This window comes from Colobus angolensis, unplaced genomic scaffold (assembly GCF_000951035.1).
Source record: "Colobus angolensis palliatus isolate OR3802 unplaced genomic scaffold, Cang.pa_1.0 Scaffold432, whole genome shotgun sequence".
In the NCBI taxonomy this organism is placed as follows: domain Eukaryota; kingdom Metazoa; phylum Chordata; class Mammalia; order Primates; family Cercopithecidae; genus Colobus; species Colobus angolensis.
This window is the reverse complement of record NW_012117733.1, coordinates 1,333,808-1,341,620: the sequence shown is the minus strand read 5'-3', so window position 1 is coordinate 1,341,620 and position 7,813 is coordinate 1,333,808. Positions and strand designations below refer to the sequence as shown.

Below are 7,813 nucleotides of genomic sequence, written 5' to 3'. Positions count from 1 at the left end.
CCCCCGCCCTCATTGACTGCAGGGGAGAGTCATTTATCTCTGACTTCATCACTTCTGCCCACTTTTGTAGATGTGGGCTCTGGTTGGGAAACTCTTAAAAGGGACAGACTTATGTTTAACTTGTTAGGGCGCTCAGTAGGGTGCCTTATGCGGCAAGGTATTACATAGCCAAGCTGCTAATGTATTATTTGCATACGAAGATTTTGCTTTATGTCAACGTATTTTAGTGCATTATTAGATCACACGGGACAAAACATTTGCAAACTGCCAACCACGGTAAGCTTTGGTTTTGTTGGTTATTGTTATTATTGTTTAATCTGAAGAGACCTTGCTGCATGAAGAGGAAAATGTTATCCTTCCATTTGGCAGATGCTCCTTCCGGGGATCCCAGGGTATAAGAAACAGACTTGTTTGGCATAAGTGCTGGCTGCATTGTCCAGACGCGCTGGTGTGAGCCAGGGCACAGGCTCTTGGAGGCTTTATCTAGGCAGAGCTTCCCCAGTTGCAGATGGGAGCTCTCCCTTAGAAGTAAACACAGCAAGTGGGAACTGCAGGGAGGCAGGCCGTTGCTAGATTTGGTGCTGAGCCGTGGTCTGAAGCTGCCTGGAGGGGACAAGGTCCTCCTGTGAGGGACAGCATGGCACCTCAACCCTGCACTGTTGGGAGGTGCAGGAGATGCCAGTGCAGCTACTCTTCTGTATTTTTTGAACTTTGAGCCATCTGAATGTGTTAACTATTCAGAAAAGTAATTTAAAAATTGGGAAATGGAGAAGGCATCCTGTGCAGGCTGGAAGCCGAGCAGGGACAGCTGCGGATTCCCTCCCCAGGCTGCACTTCTGCCTCTTGACAAGCTTTAGACTTTGGGATCAGCTCCGTCAGGGGCCTGGAGGGTACCAGGCAAGTCAAGGAGTTTGATGATGGGGAGGTTTGGGTAGGAGATAGGAAAACCTTAAGGGATAGTGCAGAGCCCTGGGCATTAGCACCTCGAGGTTTAAAATGTCAGGCGGCAGAGCTGAAACCAGGGACAGCCTGACAGGGACTGTGGCCTCTGTCGGAGGGGGCAGGCAGTGTGTAGCCTGCAGAGAGGGAGCTGGGAGAATCCCCACCTAGACCTCACTCCTTCCTCCCTCTGATCTCACGGCTTTGGCAGCCAGAGGGCCGGGAAGCGGTCAATACAGGGGAGCCTGACGGGGTGGTCCATACAGGGGAGTCTGATGGGGTGGTCCATATAGGGGAGACTGCTGGGACACAGAGCTGGGTGGATTTCCCTTTTGGAGGAGAGAGGGTCTTCAGGGCACAACAGAGAAGCAACCAAGGGTCTTAGGTACTGGTCCTGTCCCTCACTTATGGGAGGAACTAGCGGACAGCTACTGAATGTAGTTACGGGAAAGGTGAGTGGTTGCATGCCACGTCATTCATTCATTCTCTAGACTGGGCACTTGCTATGCACCAGGACACGCCAGGTACCAGCTGAACAGAAAGACATGGCGTCTCCTCCCAGGAGCCCACCTTCTGTGCTCTCCAGCAAGTGCTGGGGAGGAGAGTCAGAAGTCCCAGTGCAGAGCGGCTCTCAGTAGGAGGCCCCATGTGAGGAGGCTGAACTCCGCATTGAGGAGGTGTGGCACTGGTTGACCTCCTGGACTGTCACACAGGCTGTGGTAGGGTTGGTGCCATGGTGCTGGCTAGAATGGAGCCAGAGGGACTTAGACCTCATATTCCACCTGTCCAACATGGACCGCAGTGTATGGCACGTGGCAGGCAGGAACCGTATCAGGTGGGTGATGGCTGCATCTGGGTCGTGTCCCCTATGCTCAGCGCGAGGCTGGAGCAGCAGCTGGCAGTGGCAGTCGCGGCCCAGGTTGGGGAAGGACGCCGCAAGCATTGCGTTCAGGGCTCACAGCTCTTCCTGTGGGTCTCCAGGGTGATGGTGGTTAGAGGGGGAGGAAGGTCTGCGTCTTTGGCCAATCTGTCTAGAAGGAGAAGTTAGTATCTTGATGTGAAACATAAAAGAAATTCATGAGAAGAAAAGGAGGCAGGAAACACTTCAGCTGGACATGGAGAGGAAAGTATGCATATCATGACTAACTTTGGGAACCACAATGGAGGTATGCTGGGGCAGTTCTTCCTGTGCAAGAACTTCTCTCCTTAAAAATCAAACAGATGGGCCGGCGTGGTGGCTCATGCCTGTAATCCCAGCACTTTGGGAGGCCGAGGTGGCAGGATCACTGAAGGCCGGGAATTGGAGACCAGCCTAGACAACATAGCGAGACCCTCTCTCTACCAAAAAAATAAAAAATCAGCTGGGGGTGGTGGCGTGAACTTGTAGTCCCAGCTACTCTGGAGACTGAGGTGGGAGGATCGCTTGAGCCCAGGAGTTCAAGGCTGCAGTGAGCTACGATCGCACCCCTGCACTCCAGCCTGGGTGACAGAGCAAGACCCTGTCTCTCTAAAGAGAAATAAATAAATAAGGTAGGTGGTGTAGACAGTGACTCATCTCAGGTGATGGAGGTGTGGCTCTTCTAAGAGACTGTGGTCTTGAGCAAATTGTTGAGGTCCTTTTCAAGTCTAGAATCCTATAAAAATGTCTTCAGACAGCAGTGTTCCAAGGATTCTTGCACATTCCACCTTCAGAGGGACAAGGGACTAGCAGGTGAAAGTTCTAATAATAAATAACAATAAGGCCCGGTGCGGTGGCTCACGCCTGTAATCTCAGCACTTGGGAGGCCGAGGCAGGTGGATCACCTGAGGTCAGGAGTTCGAGACCAGCCTGGCCAAACATGTGAAACCCCATCTCTACTAAAAATACAAAAATTAGCCAGGGATGGTGGCAGCCACCTGTAATTCCAGCTACTTGAGGGTCTGAGGCAGGAGAATCACTTGAACCCAGGAGGCAGAGGTTGCAGTGAGCTGAGATCGCGCCACTGCCCTCCAGCCTGGGTGACAGAGTGAGATTCCCTCTCAAAACAAACAAACAAACACACAAACAAAGCCAATAAGATATAAAACGCACTGTGTGGGATGTGAGGGCAATCTGGCTGTGACATCTGTCACCCCCGTGATTGCCAGGGTTGACTTGGCTCATCTGGCTGGCTAGGTGGCTGTCCTCTTCCTCCCTCACCACTCCGTGTGCATCCCTCCCGAAGCTGTGCGCTCGGTCCAAGAGGACCACCATCGCCGATAGAGGAGGACCGGTCTTCGGTCAAGGGCATACCAGTAGCTGCGCTCCTCTGCTAGAACCTCCAAACAAACTCTCAAAATGCACTGTGTGACCTTACTAGAATATCCTCCAGTTCCATCCCAAGGATTTCACTCTTTTTTATGGCCGAGTAGTATTCCATGGTGTATATGCACATTTTCTGTATCCATTCATCTGTTGTTGGACACCTAGGTTGAGTCCATGTCTTGGCTGTTGTGAATAGCGCTGCAGTAAACATGGGGTGTGGATGTCTCTTCTCGCCTTTTAAGTTCATGCCTTTTCTGTCAGCTTTTCCATTGATTCTATGCACATAGCAGCTCTTGCAGGTATATCCTGTTCCATAACTAGACTGGAACACTCGTTTGTTCTCAGAATGCTTTCTGCATGGTAACTTGGTGAGCTATTTGAGTTATGGTCTATACCTCATGCTTATATTGGACCTGGTGATAGCAAGTGTTTCATAAATTCTTCTACTTGGTTAATCTGTCATTTTCTTTTGGAATGAATAGTTGCAGAGCCACATTAAGATCCTTATAGGCCAGGTGTGGTGGCTCATGCCTGTAACCCAGCACACTGGGAGGCTGAGTGAGGTCAGAGGATTATTTCAGGCCAGGTGTTCAAGACCAGCCTGACCAACACGGCGAAACCCTGTCTCTACTAAAAATACAAAAATTAACTGGGCGTGGTGGCGGGTGCCTGTAATCCCAGCTACTCAGGAGGCTGAGGTACAAGGATCACTGGAACCTGGGAGGCGGAGGTTGCGGTGAGCTGAGATCGTGGCCACTGCACTCCAGCCTGGGCGACAGAGCGAGACTGTCTCAGAAATAATAATAATAATAAATCCTTATAAACCCTAAATGCTGAAAGATGATGGCCATCCCCCCATGTGTAATTTAAAATAAAGACAATACCCAGCCATAAATGTAGGGAAGATGAACACATTCCTGAATTTCACTATGGTCATCATTTGGTTCCTTTTTGGAAATACCAAATATCAAGTTCTAAATACCACTGCCACCCAGGGCGGCAAGCATGGACACTGTCTGCATGCTGGTTAGTCCAGCCCCAGACCCAAAAATACCAAGGGCTCCTAAGTCCTCAGGACTGTAGATCTCCTCAATTCCCAAGCACGCATTGTATTTCTCTGCCCCCTGCGAGTCTGTCCTTTAATTTCCCACGTCACTGGGAGTTCCCAGGGTGGGGCCTGCATCTTCATCTTGGTCTCAGCACCCAGCACTGACACAGTGGTCTTCCTACTGCCTCAGCATTTGCTGTGGACGCCTCTCGGGCTGGAAGCCCAATCACACTGTGTTCTCCTGTCCTTCCCAGTATTTGTACGTAGATGAAATTGGATAAGATGAACATGGGGAAAGGAACCACAAAGTCGCAGGAGAAGCATGGGAAGGGTGGGGAGGACCCAGGCAATCAGAGTCTCAAGTCTTTTCACCCACCATCTCCTGGCCCTCAATATCATGGCTTTCTGAGCATCTGCACATGGAGACCATTCGCTTTGCTCATTATGCAGGACTGTGGTCATGTCTATAGATCCTTTGCTGCAGGGGACATTTCTGGAAGCTGTTCAAGCAGGAAGGCACAGGCGGTAGGAATCATGCTGCAGGCTGCATGATTGGGCGCTTCATGGAAGCCACTTAAGAGCCCTTGGCCTCAGCTTACCCATCTGTCAAAGAAGGGGGTGAGCTAAGATTCTCTCCAGTTGGAGATCTGTGCTTCCTAATCACTTGGATGCTTGTCACACATACTGAGTCTCCAGCCCCTCAGCCTTCCTGGCTAAGTCGGCTGCAGGAAGCAAAAGGAATTCCGCCTGCATCTTTGTCCTTCAAAGACTTTGTCCTGGGCACGTGGCCAGGTATCTCCCTGCACCTCCAGGTCAGAGGCTGGCCACGTTTTCCGGCAAGTGGCAAATGAAGAGGCCATGACCTTGAATTCTCCAGGCGATGTGCTCCTGGCTTTGACTCCAGGACTGAAATTTATGTCCAAAAAATGTCAGTGTTGGGATCTAAGCTCTTGAATGCACATTCTAGATTCTCTCCTATTAAGACAGCTTGGGACTGGGCGCGGTGGCTCCCACCTGTAATTCCAGCACTTTGGGAGGCCAAGGTGGGTAGATCACTTGACATCAGGAGTTTGAGACAAGCCTGACCAACATGGCGAAACCCCGTCTCTACTAAAAGTATGAAAAATTAGCTGGGTATGGTGGCAGGCACCTGTAATCCCAGCTACTCGGGAGGCTGAAGCAGGAGAATCACTTGAACCTGGGGGGCAGAGGTTGCAGCGAGCTGAGATCGTGCCACTGCACTCTGGCCCGGGCGACAGAGCCAAACTCCGTCTCAAAACAACAACAACAACAACAAAACAACAAAAAGCAAAAATTGCCTATCATTCATGACTGCAGAGGAAGAGTTCCAAGATTCCCAGCCAGGCGGTTGAGACGGTGGGCCAGGACAGCAGGCAGCCAGACACAGGAAGGGAGCCCTAGTCGGTAGAGCACCGTCCCACTCACTGTAGCTCCCTGCTGGCAGTGTGCATGACTCTTGGTGGTATCTTGTGTGGGGGTCTGAGCTAGGGGCCTGGCCCCAGGAACGTCACAGGTTCTGGTTGGGGCAGCCACAAGGTGTCTGAAGAGTAGAGGGTTTGGTCATCCTCGCACTTCCGCAAGCAGCCTCTCCAGCTGTGGCTCCGGAAGGTGCTCTGACATGACAGTTCAAAAACACACTTCCCCCTGGCCAGGGCTTCAACACTCACTTGTCAGAAAGTGAGGTCCTGTATGCCCCAGTCCTCAGCCAGAGGAGCAGGAAGCAGATTTCCCAGAGGCCGTGGCCCCTTGCATTGGTGAGGACACTGGGGTGCTACCTCTGTTTGAGGGGTGCGTGACAACTGTGCTTTCTTTTTTTTTTTTTGAGACGGAGTCTTGCTCTGTCGCCCAGGCTGGAGTGCAGTGGCCGGATCTCAGCTCACTGCAACCTCCACCTCCCGGGTTCACGCCATTCTCCCGCCTCAGCCTCCTGAGTAGCTGGGACCACAGGCGCCCGCCACCTCGCCCGGCTAATTTTTTGTATTTTTAGTAGAGACCGGGTTTCACCGTGTTAGCCAGGATGGTCTCGATCTCCTGACCTCGTGATCCGCCCGTCTCGGCCTCCCAAAGTGCTGGGATTACAGGCTTGAGCCACCGCGCCCGGCGACAACTGTGCTTTCTTAGGGTGGAGTTGGTCTGGTGTGGTGACTGTCTGCTTGAGATACTGACCCCTGGCGATCAGATTCTGGAAGTCCTCTCCTGAGGCTGCTGAAGTCATCCCAGAGGCTTGTCCAGCCATGGGAGTGGAGAAAGATCCAATCAGGCAGGCAGGGCGAACAGGAAGTCGGGAAGGTACCCTCTCCTCTCCCTGAGAACTGTGGACTTTCAAAAGGAAGTGAGAAAGAGGAAGGTCTTGCCTAGGCATGGGGTAGACCTGTCTGATGCAGGCGGACTTCAGGGAAAGCCGGTCCTCAGCGCCATGGTGCTGTGACTGTCGGGCGGCAGACATTGGCTCACAGCCATGGTGGGGACGCCTTGTTTCTCAGAAGGACAGAAACGCACTCCTGCAGCTCTTGTTCCTGGCTTCACATTAGAATTAACCGAGGAGCTTTAAAAAAAAAAAAAAACCTGATGCCCCAGAAATTCTGATTTGATAGTTTCTGCCTTGATGCTTAGACAAAAAATGTCCTGAAACAATACTTAACCTCAGACAATACTGTACATGCTGATGTTTTCTAGTCTGTTCCATTTCATTAAGAAAGATTCTGGTCTTATTCCAGTAAATTGATTTCAAGGCCACTAATGGGTGGTGACCCCCACTTTTGAGATGCCTGTTCCCAGCATCAGCTCCCACTGCAGAGGCTGGGGAGCCGGACAGCTCCCTTCCCAAGCTCTGCAGTGGGAACTGATGGCTGGAACAGTTCCTGCAGCCGGGCTCCAGTGTGATTCACGTCCTGCTGCAAGTTCTGGGTGGTCCAAGTGAGGCAGAAGCCTTGCTGAGGGCTTTACCCGTCCACACTGCTTAGAGCCTCTGACCCTCCATGGAGGCTTCCCGAGCCAGGCAGCGGGGGAGGAAGTGTCTGGTAGGAGGGTGGAAGGCATCATGATAACTAGCCACCCGCAGGGGCCAAATCTCTCTGGGACGTTTGCACAAGGAACATTCCGAACCCACGAATAAAGGAGGGCTGCAGATCTTGTAGCTGAGGAAATTCAGTAGAAAAGCAAGAAATGTATGGCCAGGTGCAGTGGCACACACCTGCAGTCCCAGCTACTCGGGAGGCTGAGGTGGGAGGATCGCTTGAGCCCAGGAGAGCGAGACCGGCCTGGGCAACATAGTGAGATCCTGTCCCTACAAATAAAAAAATTAAAAACTTAGCTAGGTGTGGAGGCATGTGCCCGTAGTGCCAGCTACTTGGGAGGCTGGGTGGGAGGATTGCCTGAGCCTGGGAAGTTGAGGCTGCAGTGAGCCTTCATCGTACCGCTGCACTCCAACCTGGGCAACAGAATGAGACCTTGTCTTTAAAAAGAGAAAGAAGAGGCTGGGCACGGTGGCTCATGCTTGTAACCCCAGCACTTTGGGAGGC

General features: G+C 51.9%; 1 protein-coding gene across 1 annotated transcript in view; it reads left to right on the top strand.

Annotated features, from left to right (window-relative positions):
• PFKFB3 (6-phosphofructo-2-kinase/fructose-2,6-biphosphatase 3) overlaps positions 1–7,813 on the top strand; it is a 93,010-nt gene that overhangs the window by 416 nt on the left and 84,781 nt on the right. The gene's annotated exons all lie outside the window — the stretch shown is intronic.